We start from the raw sequence: 9,796 nt of genomic DNA, 5'->3' as shown, positions 1-9,796 counted from the left end.
TCTTCCCCATCACCCGCGCCGTCCATCCCCGCCTCAAAGTTCGTCGGTGTCACCGTGCAAAGCCACCTCGAACTACTTCCCCGTGACCTTCGCCCACGCCTTCCTCCGCATCCAACGTCGTCCTCGTCTCCGTTGAACTCACCATCCGCCGACGCCTCCGCCATCGACCTCGGCCTCGTCCAACTCGGCCTCTCTGTTAATGGTGATTGTATTAGTGTAGTTAAAATGTACTACATATGGATAAAAATATAATACAACATTTTATTAGTGTAGCTAAAATTTGTTGTATGATATACCACTGAATCTTCATAAGTAAATGTCTTGAAATTGAATGCGTGCATGTGCTACACAAACTGGCTAATTTTTTTTAAATAATACATTTTTTCAAATACATGATTAACATTTTTTTTCAAACATATTTTTTTAGTGTCAACTTTTTTCATACACATTCTATATTTTTTGTATAAATAAGGAACATTTTTTATACACACATTTCACAATTTTTAAATACATGCTTAACACTTTTTAAAACATATTTTTTATGTCCACTTTTTTGCATATATATTGTACATTTTTTGTATACATCAGGAACATTTTTTTATACACGTTTAACATTTTTTAATTACATAATTAATATTTTTTTAAACATATATTTTTTATGCCTACTTTTTTTGCAAAAACAATTAGCCCACAGCGAGCTAATTAGCTCCAGTCGGGCTACAGCTAGCCGACAGGGCCCAATCAGCCCACAGTGGGCCGACAGGGGCCAGTCGGCCAGCTGTAGGCCGGCTGGAGTCCAATCGGCCTGCTGTGGGCCGACGGTGTATTATTTTTGAAATTTTTTTATCCAACGTAATATTTATGAAAACTAATAAAAAAATGTATTATTTAAAAAAATTAGCCACAAACTGTACTACCATCGGATGAACATATGGTACATTATTTTTTTTCATGATCCGGGGTATTCATAGTTAGTGCCAATGTTTTTGTGAAGCGTGAACTAAGTTCCGTTTCGCTTAATTTCTGGAACAGAATATGTCCAATTTCTCTCAAAGGTCATGCTGTTTTTTTTTCCGTAAATTTATTACTTTTTTATGGATGAGCTACTTATGAAGACATCTAAATGTTTTATCTAAATGTCAAATTGTTATTGCAATTTAGATGGAGAAGCCAAGAGGCATCGTCAGGACTTCTACACCCATAGACGGAATTCCTACTGCCGTAGACATCGCCCGGAGGGTGGCTCAGTACACGGAGATCGTGCTTGCCTATGTCGAGAGTGCTCGAGCAGCCATCAAGGATGCCCAGGCATATTCTGAGAGCGCTAGAGCAGCCGACGAGAGTGCTAGAGCAGCCGACGAGAGTGCTAGAGTAGCCGCCGATAGTGCATGAGAGCAGTCGTCAAATCTGCGAGGACCACCCAAGCCGAGATCACGAAGAGGATGGAAGGCGAGGATAGCTCGTGATGGAGCTGAACTTTCATTTTTGAACAACTAGTGCACTGACTTCATGTGATCTATATGATCGATGCGTGTGAACTTAATTTCGAAGTTGCTATGATGGAGCTAAACTTTTGCTTCCGAACTATTAGTGAACTGTGCAACATGGTCATTTGTATCGTCTAATATGCTATGAAGATTATGATGTGACTTTGCTCTATGCATGCGTTTGGATAACTATAAAATTGACTTGTTAGCTTGTTTGTTTATTTATGTAGATGAAGTGGAACAGGTATGTGGTGTACACCGAGAGGAATCCTGGAATTTATGATCATGGGAGTGTACGATGAAAATTTGTACAACCCCAAGCTGGCGATATATGATGATCAGACGTACAAGTTTGCGGTCAAAGAAAAATATACAAGTCTGAGCTTGTTTATTTTGACAGTGATGCAACGGGCAAGAACTACGTTACATGGGCATGCTAATTACAAGGGCCAATCACAAGCATTAGCATGAGTGCTTTTACGTAGGAATACTCCTCAATACTATTCTGCATGAATAAAATATTCCGGCCAGAGCCCTCTAATCTGCCTGACACGTTGTTTAAGGGCGTTGACAACTCGGTTGCTTATCTTTTGAAGATACATGCACGCGTATTGCTTGGGCCCGGCTAACAGCCAGCAAAATACATGAGAAATAGACACGTCTGGTTGGTAGCAATTGGATAAGCATGCACCTTAAACTCACACATAACTCCCATCGATATGGCCACACTCGGTAAGAAAGGTGAGATTAAGATGGTGTTTCCTTCTCTTGCTCCGACTCCTCGTTGCCTCGGATTAGGACTGGCTCGTCCAATCCAACATGCTGGCTGCAGATGAAAGTTGCCTCAGAATATGATGCCTCTGTAAATATAGATTGGTTCGCCGATCTAAACAAAGACAGGTGCAAACTTATGGCGTACAGATTTCACATGAAGAAGGCAAACAGATTCACAGCCCACAATGGTGTAGGTCATGAACAAGGCCGTGTCCGAAGATTTGATCGGTTTACACCGATCATGGTATTGGTTCGCCAACCCATACATGTACATGCGATGGACAGGGTCAATTAAAAAAGGACGTCGATAATGGCCGAACGTTCGGTCTGGGGAGGGATCGCCCCGAACGAATCGTTCGCGCTGGACAGGGGAACGACCGAACGATTTCGTTCAGCCCAGGAGCTCTCTCAGCCCGAACACTTCCAGAAACTCATCACTTACCACGTATGCAACAAAAAAAGCCTAACAAAGACACCACCGTGGGCCTGTTGCACGAGTGACATAACAAAAACAGGCCCATTTAGATACCGAAACACGAAAAAAACCCCAGAAAAACTCTCTAAGAAAAGTTACCATGTTTTGGCACATACTAAAGTTTGCCATGGCAAGTTGGCAACTTTGCCATGTTTTTGAACATTTTAAATTGCCATGGTCTTTTATTCATATTTGTGAACATCTACAAAAAGGTTGCCATGTTTTTTAACAACATAAGTTGCCATGGCAAAGTTTGCCATGTTTTCGAACAACTATAACTTTGCTATGGCAAGTTGACATGTTTTTGAACATGTTAATTAAAGAAGTTTGCCATGGCATAAAATGGAGCTAAATTTGCCATGGCAAAAAGGGAGCAAAAATTTACCGTGGCAAAAATAGTTTAATTTTTTGCCATGGCAAAAAAGTAGTACTTTTTGCCATGGAATTAAATTAAAAAATGACATGGCTACACAAGTATATTTAAGATGCTACATAGTAAAATTTGCCATGTCCTATAAATTTAAATTTGCCATAATATTTGAATTAAAATTGACATGCTCCCTGCAATAAATTTGCAATGGCAACTTATACTAAAAATTGCCATGGCGACTTAACCTAAAATTTTCCATGTGAAAATAAAAGTATTTTTGATATGAAAAAAATGGAGTTAAACTTGCCATGGCAAAAATGGAGTAAAAATTTGCCATGGCAAAAATGGGTTGATTTTTGCCATGGCAAAAGGGGAGTACTTTTGTCATGGAAATAAATTGAAAAATGCCATGGCTATACAAATATATGTACTGTGCTACATAGTTAAAATTGCCATGTTCTGAAAAATGTAAATTTGCCATCATATTTAAAACAAAAACTTGCCATGCTCTTTACAATAAATTTGCCATGGCATTTTTTGAACATCTTAATTAACGGAAATTGCCATGGCAAATTTTAAGAGATGGAAAAATGTTGAGACATGGCAACAAGTTTTGCCATGTTTTTTAACATCTTAACTTGCCATGGCAAGTTTGCCATTTTTTGAACATCTTAATTAAAGGAAATTGCCATGGCAAATTTTGAGAGATGGAAAAATGTTGAGACATGGCAAGTTTTGAGAAATTTGTCATGGCAAGTTTTCATGTTTTTAACATCTTAACTTGCCATGGCAAGTTTGCCATTTTTTGAACATCTTAACATCTTAACTTGACATGGCAAGTTTTGAGAAATTTGTCATGGCAAGTTTTCATGTTTTTAACATCTTAATTTGCCATGGCAAGTTTGCCATGTTTTTGAATATCTTAATTAAAGATTTTTTTTTTCCATGGCCAATTTTGAGAGAAGAAAAATGTTGAGACATGGCAACTTTTGAGAAAATGACAACAAATAACAAAAAAAATGTTGAGACCTTGAATTCAGCTCCATGGCGTCTATTGTCTGCGTGAGCATGCAGCAGGCGGAGCCCGGCCCCGTCGTCACCGACGCCTCCACCTTGCGCCTCATCGGTCCCCGTCGTCGTCTCGGAAGAGGAAGAGGTCCTCCTCGTCGTCGGCGTGGAAGAGCAAGCGAGCATGCGCAAATTGAGGAGGGCCTCCGGCTCGTGGGCGGCGCCATAGGCACGCCCCGCCTCACCTGAAGACGGCACCGCCCCCTCCCTCTGCAAAATCATGGGGACTCGTCGTCGCTCCCCTCCGCGAGCGGGACCTCCACCAGCGACTCCTCACACTGCGGCGAGAGCCCGTGGTGGGCGACTCCCTCTTCACCGACGAGAGGACGCCGCCGGGGAGGAGACCTCGTGTCGCCCAATCGCGTATGCGTCCATGGCACTGTCCCAGGAAGCTCGTCGCCGGGCCTCCGCCTCCGTTGTCCGCCGGAACCGCCTGAATCGCCCCTCTCCCTGGCTGTGCACGCCGGGAATCGCAGCTCCCCCCCTGCAATGCCCGTTGGGAATCACCGGAGGCGCCGCTCCATCCGCCTTGCTACTGTGGTGTGAGTGGCCTGTGTGTGTGGCTGAATGGATAAGGGAAGGGGGAGGAGACGTGGCCGTTCGGTCAGTTCAAGAAAATCCCGAACAATTTTTTTGCTGACTTGGCACTAAGACGTGCTCTAGGATTTGTGCAGATAATCGGACGGCAGCTAGGGCGTTCGGGCTGTCATCCAAAAAATACAGGTCGTTCGGCACTTATCGTTTCCGTTAAAAAAAGGGCGAACAGGTTCCGCAAGTGTGTAAAATAGGTTGGCTTGATGCATGTGCCCACAAGAGTAAGCAAATATTTTGGGCTTGATGCTTGTCCCCAGAGAAGAAGCAAATAGAAAACAGGTGTGTACCAAGGAAGATGAAAATATGGCATGCACATGCATGATGTTTGCGGATGGAAAATCAAGTCAGCAATGCAATTTTCGTCCATGATGATTACAGTCATCATGGCTTTAATCCGTGATTTATTCCAGACAGTGAACCGTCCCCTTTCTCGCCTTCCTTCTCCCTCGCCACCGCCAGGGGACGCTGCCGGGCAAAGCCCGTGCATGCGTCGGCGGCGGCGGGGCTCCCTCCCTCCTCGCGAGGCTCCTGGGCGGCACGGGACGGCCGGCCCTCGCGGTGGCTCTCGGCTCGGCGGCAGGTCGGGCCGCCGGCGGATCTGCGGGGCTCCCATGTGGTGGCGCTGCGGCGATGGCAGCGGCGTGGTCTGCGCGGGGCGGCGAGGCGCGGGCTCCTTCTCCTCCCGATCTGATGGCGTCGCGGTGGCGCCGGCGCTCGGGCGTGCGGTGGGGTCCGCGAGGATGGTCGACGCGCGACGTCCTCCGCCCCGATCTAATGGCTCCACAGTGGCGCCAGTGCTCGGGCGGCGGTTGGCTTCGGCAAGCGGTGGCGGGCGCTGGGCTCTCGGCGGCGTTTCGGCGTGTGCAGGCGGCGGCGGTCCCTGTGCGCGGTCGGCGGGTCCGTCTCTGACCCGGACGGCGCGGGGGATGGCAGCGGCCCGGCGTGGCCGGCGATCTGGATGCGGTGGTGTCGGCGGCTCGTTGATCTGCCGGTACTCCAGGGTATGCCTGGTGGTGTTGGTGGTGATGCCTGCCCGTGCACGAGAGTTGGATCCCTTCGAAATCATCTGGGTGAAAACTTGCCTTCGGCTTCTGCTAAGGCCGGCGGTGGCGGCGCTTTCTGCTACGTCCGGGGGAAACCCTAGATCGGATGATCGGATGACGGCGGCGCTCGGGTGTCATTCCTCCCTTGGGGGCGTCATTCTTGGAGGTACACACGTGATCGAGGGACCAGAGGACAAATTCTTTGGTGGAGCGGTGCTTCATCCTACACACTGATGGCGACGGATCTTGACAGCGTAGCGCAGTGCGGATTTGGAGTTCGCTGTGGGAGGATGGACTCGCGCAGGAGGACGACACTGTCGGGCGTCGTGGTGGCGTCGATGGAAGAGAGACCTGGCACGGTACATTTAACAGTACAGCTCTGAAGATGGATTGATGGCAGGTGGCTGCGGCGGCCTCATACCCGGCAGTCGTCCTGGTTGAGGAGTGCGCCGGACTGGTAGGTGCCCCATACCCGGCAGGCGTCTTGGTTGGGACCTGAGGTCTTAGATGTTTAGATTTGGCTGCGATGTGTGTTTGGTATTAGCCCAGACTATCTGCGCCCCTTCATCAATTGGATAGGTGTAGCAACAGTTGTTGCTTAGACGGTGCCTTTAGTCTTGCTGTTGTATGGCTTTGTAAGGTCTTGTGATAATAATTAATAAAGTGGCCGTATGCATCGTCCAGATGCAGAAGCCGGGGGTCATCCTCCTTTTCTAAAAAAAAGTGAGCATGGTGTTTTGAGCTGCAAATTTCATGAGATAGAAAACACGCCAAGGAAGGCCGTGTAACATTTTCAGCCCCATCGGTGTATGGGAATACCCTTAGAGAATTGCTGAGATCAGGATCCGCTTGCTGATGCGTAGAACCTGCACGGCCACACTTAGAAAATTATCACGGGCAAACCATTATGAATTAGGCCCTGAAACTTCCGGTTGACAAAGACATGATCTGAGGTGCACTATAAAATTCTCAGATTATGTGTGGCATCAGAGTATCATTTTAAAATAGCACAGGCGACTGTATATTTGCGGAGTCATAGCAATAACATGACTACACTTAGAAATGTGTTCCCTCCTAAGCATGATGAGTTTCTGAAACATTTGGAGGTGTAGCAGGTTGACTCGTGAACGCATTGCAAAAGTCCAATCCGATCATGACAGTGGAGATGCTCTCTGCATGGACCCCCGCACACTCGGATCATGCGGTGGTCGAGTGGTACGACGAGGAGTTCCATTAGCTCCATGTTATGTTTGGGAGTGAGTTGAGCTGCGGCAAAATCCCATATTTTGATACCACACTCAAGATCATCGAGTGATGCATTGACGACCATAGCTCCATGATTTAAGTTAAATTGTTCACACCATTTGCAAATAATTAATAGTACCAACGCCTTATTTGATCATTGACGAGGCTGGATATTTCATAGCAAGTCTCTTGCAGCAAAATCCTTTTCGGCGACCGACGAGGCCGGAAATATTCATAAGTCCTCGCTGACGAGGCCAGACATATTTCTCCTTGGCGGACGAGGCCAAGAGATCATTTCCCTTTTCCGCGACCGACCAGGCCGGAAATCATTTTTCCTGGCCGATGAGGCTGGACGCACCTTCTCCTTGGCCGACGAGGCCAAGAGATCATTTCCCTTTTCTGCTACCGATGAGGCCAGAAATCATTTGTCCTGACTGACGAGGCTGGACGTAGAGTTATTTACCCAAAACCACCACACTTGGGGTTAGGGTAACAGGTCAGTACCACATTTGAGCCATGTCACAAAAAACCACCAACTCTGGGACTAATTGGTAACGAGGAGCATTGACGGGCCGTTTTAGCCGCGGAAACAGCGAATCCGACAGGTCGGGCCCACCTGTCGGGTCGACGTGGCGTGGGCTGACGGACGACGTTAGACGAGGGTTGACGGCCGTTTCCGCGCACGTGTATTAGGCGCCGCCCCGCCGTTTCGTCCTCCAATCCCCGATTCAGTTTCCCTCCCGCGCGTTCCTCCCGCTCTGCTCATGGTGACCAGCTCTGGCGGCGGCGATGGCGGAGAAGGTCTCGACGGCTCCGGCGGCGGTGGTCGTTCTTCCGGTGGCCGCCGGCCGCAATGCGACCCCGTTGCCAAGTTGGGTCCCAGCCCCGATGGCGATTCGCACTCGACGGCGGATTGGGGAAAAGTTGTCCTGCCGCCGCCGTCGTAGTATGCGGAGGAGGCAGAGAAGGCTGCTGCGGACGCAGAGAAGGCGTCGGCGGCGGCTGATTCGTTGGGGGAGGAAGTACCCCCCGGGCATCCATCTCCACCCAGGTAAATCTTAGTGCAAAAAACCTAGGGTTAGGGTTCTAGCAATACTGCTTAGTTAGAGTACTCGCTTAGTTAGGATACCTAGGGTTACTTGTAGCAATACTGCTTCGTTCGGGGAGGAAGCTCCTATGCCTAGATGAAAATGAAGTTTTTTCTTTGTTTTTTTTTCTGAATTACTAAATGTATCATAGTTTATTCTGCATTTGTTGGCTCTTGTGGCATAGATCTTATGGTCCTGAATTTGATTTGTGTTCTGTAGGCCTGAAAATGTTACTGCAAATGTCATGGTCATTAATATGTTTTAATATGTTTTGTGTTCTGTAGGCCTGAGGAGCCATGGTCATTATATTTTCAGTTTCCTTCTAAAGATGCTGCCAAAAAATATGCCCTTATGAAGATGTATGAGAGAGACATCACTTATGGCAGTTTGCTTAATGTGATGGTCAGAAATGGATATGGAAGTGATGACAGTATTATATAGCCCTTTCTGTCACCGTCAGATTTAGGCTTCAAACATATGAAAATAATTTGCAGCCATGGGGTACACATGCTTGTTAGTTGGAAGCACACTCTAAAAATAGCACGTGTAGTTGGAAGCACACTTCCCATTTGTATGTAACAGAAACATGTTGGTAAAACTAGTCAATACTACTACCTCTGTCCGGAATTACTTGATGCTGAAATGGAAGCACACTCTAGATATGTTTGCTTTCTGGCGTCGCCCTCCCTGGCGGCGACGGGGGAACCCAGATCCAGCGGCCTTACACCCTTCCCACCTCGCCGCCACCGGAGGAACGGCCGGCGAAGCCGGCGTCGGCTCCCGGGATGGTGGCGGCGGGGCGACTTGGCTGGATCCAGCCCTCCCCCCCCCCCCCCCAATCTGACCGCTCCCTTTCGGTGGTGAGGGTCCGGATCTGAGGCGGCGGCCTCGCTGGTGCTGACGGCGCTCCTCCGGCGGCGGGGAGTGCTCGTCGGTGAGGTAGGCCGGATCCCCTCGGCTGCGCGGGCAGCGAGGTCCTGGTGGGCGCAGGTCATGGCGCGGGGAGGCCCCGGGCTCCCCTCGTCAGATCGGAGGCGATCTGGTCCGCTCGTGATGCATGACCTCCGGCGTACACGCGCCTGCTGATGTTGTGGCTGGTTCGAAGGTGGCGGCAGGGTGCTTGGCCGGGGGAAACCCTTGGCCGCCGATGGCGGTCACGGCGTCGATGGCGTCCCGGACGCCATTCCCTCCTTGGTGGCGGCGCCGAGGCTAAACCTCCCCTGCCTCCCCCCTGCGCCCGGGTGAAAACCCTAGCCCCGGTGGCTAAGTGGCGGCGTCGACTTGGGCATGGGTATGCTGGGTGTGCATGGCGAGCTTGTCTGGTTCCTGGTGGCGGCTCGCCTGATCTACTGCGTCGCAGCTCCGGGCAGTGTCTCGGGGCTGCGATGCTTCTCTTCCGGCCGTGTCTCCGATGGGGACCTCGCCCTTCCTCACCTTGTACATGCCATGGTGGAGCGGTACTTCATCTCACTCATTGATGGCGGCGAAGATCGGCGGCATGGCGCTGTGGAGGCTCGCCGCCCGATGCACGGAGATGGACTCGCGCAGGAGGAGGTTTCTGGCGTCATGATGACGTCGATGGCAGAGTGGCCAGACAAGGTAGAAGCCTCAATATGATCTGAAGACGGACCTGTGGAAGATGGCGGCGACGA

The 9,796-nt window shown here is 49.3% G+C and overlaps 1 long non-coding RNA gene across 1 annotated transcript; it reads right to left on the bottom strand.

Annotated features, from left to right (window-relative positions):
- Positions 1–1,856: 1,856 nt before the first annotated feature.
- Positions 1,857–4,747, bottom strand: LOC109747730 (uncharacterized). Its single transcript, XR_002229214.4, has 2 exons — positions 4,136–4,747; positions 1,857–2,313 (listed from the first exon to the last, which is right to left on the bottom strand). It is a non-coding gene; the product is annotated as an uncharacterized lncRNA (long non-coding RNA).
- Between the last annotated feature and the right edge of the window lie 5,049 nt (positions 4,748–9,796).

The sequence above is a fragment of the Aegilops tauschii genome, chromosome 1, assembly GCF_002575655.3.
Source record: "Aegilops tauschii subsp. strangulata cultivar AL8/78 chromosome 1, Aet v6.0, whole genome shotgun sequence".
Lineage (NCBI taxonomy): Eukaryota > Viridiplantae > Streptophyta > Magnoliopsida > Poales > Poaceae > Aegilops > Aegilops tauschii.
The sequence above is the reverse complement of the archived record's forward strand: the minus strand, read 5'-3'. Positions and strand labels throughout refer to the sequence as shown.